Source organism: Chelonoidis abingdonii, chromosome 12 (genome assembly GCF_003597395.2).
Source record: "Chelonoidis abingdonii isolate Lonesome George chromosome 12, CheloAbing_2.0, whole genome shotgun sequence".
Lineage (NCBI taxonomy): Eukaryota > Metazoa > Chordata > Testudines > Testudinidae > Chelonoidis > Chelonoidis abingdonii.
This window is the reverse complement of record NC_133780.1, coordinates 7409648-7410880: the sequence shown is the minus strand read 5'-3', so window position 1 is coordinate 7410880 and position 1233 is coordinate 7409648. Positions and strand designations below refer to the sequence as shown.

The 1233-nt window shown below is 49.3% G+C and overlaps 3 protein-coding genes across 6 annotated transcripts in view; 2 read left to right on the top strand and 1 right to left on the bottom strand.

Moving 5' to 3' along the window:
• LOC116825933 (zinc finger protein RFP-like) overlaps positions 1-1233 on the bottom strand; it is a 469299-nt gene that overhangs the window by 128867 nt on the left and 339199 nt on the right. The window lies entirely within an intron of this gene.
• Positions 1-1233, top strand: part of LOC116830653 (E3 ubiquitin-protein ligase TRIM11-like) — a 394044-nt gene that overhangs the window by 262502 nt on the left and 130309 nt on the right. The gene's annotated exons all lie outside the window — the stretch shown is intronic.
• LOC116825579 (butyrophilin subfamily 1 member A1-like) overlaps positions 1-1233 on the top strand; it is a 177348-nt gene that overhangs the window by 45806 nt on the left and 130309 nt on the right. The window lies entirely within an intron of this gene.

The window sequence follows — 1233 nt, the reverse complement described above, 5'->3', positions numbered from 1 at the left end:
CCCTTTAAATTGAAATAAAGGGCTCTTTAAATCGGTTTCTGTACTCCTCCTCAACGACAGGAGTAGCGCTAAAATCGGTATTATTATATCGGATTAGGGTTAGTGTGGCCGCAAATTGATGTTATTGGCCTCCGGGCTGTATCCCACAGTACACCACTGACCACTCTGGACAGCTATCTGAGCTCAGATGCACTGGCCAGGTAGACAGGAAAAGCCCCGCGAACTTTTGAATTTCATTTCCTGTTTGGCCAGCGTGGGCTCTGATCAGCACAGGTGACCACGCAGAGCTCATCAGCACAGGTAACAATGCAGTCTCCTGAAAATAGAAAAAGAGCTCCAGCATGGATCACACGGAAGGTACTGGATCTGATCGCTATATGGGGAGAGGACTCTGTGCTAACAGAACTCCATTCCAAAAGACGAAATGAAAAAATATTTGAAAAAATTTCTAAGGCCATGATGGACGAAGGCCACACCAGGGACTCAGTGCAGTGCAGAGTGAAAGTGAAGGAGCTCAGACAAGCCTACCAGAAAATCAAAGAAGCAAACGGAAGGTCTAGGGCAGGGCCGAAAACATGCCGCTTCTACGCCGAGCTGCATGCAATTTTAGGGGACTGCGCCACCACTACCTCACCCCTGTCCTTGGATTTCATGGTGGGGGTTGTAATCTCAGCCATGTCTGAGGATTATGCGGACGGGGAAGGTGAGGAGGAGGAAGAGGAGGACTAGCTTGCAGAGAGCACACAGCACTCCGTCAGCCCCAACAGCCAGGATCTTTTTCAAACCCAGACGGAATTACCGTCCCAGCCCTCCCAACCCACTAGCCCAGACAGTGAAGCCATGGAAGTGACCTCTGCTGAATGTACCTTTGTAAATATAAAACATGGTTTTAAAAGCAAGCCTTTTTTAATGATTGATTTGCCCTGACGGCTTGGGATGCATTCACGGGCAGTAAAGTTACTGGAAAAGTTTGTTAACATGTCTGGGGATGTTCCCGGTGTTCTCTTCTAATCGCTCTGGTGTCTGGCTGCGCGTCATCAGCAGCCAGGTGATTTGCCTCAGCCTCCCACCCCACTATAAAGGTCTCCCCCTTACTCTCACAGAGATTGTGGAGCACACAGCAAGCAGCAATAACAAAGGGGACATTGGTTTGGCTGAGGTCTGAGCGAGTCAGTAATGTTCGCCAGCGCCCTTTTAAACGGCCAAATGCACATTCTACCACCATCCTGCACT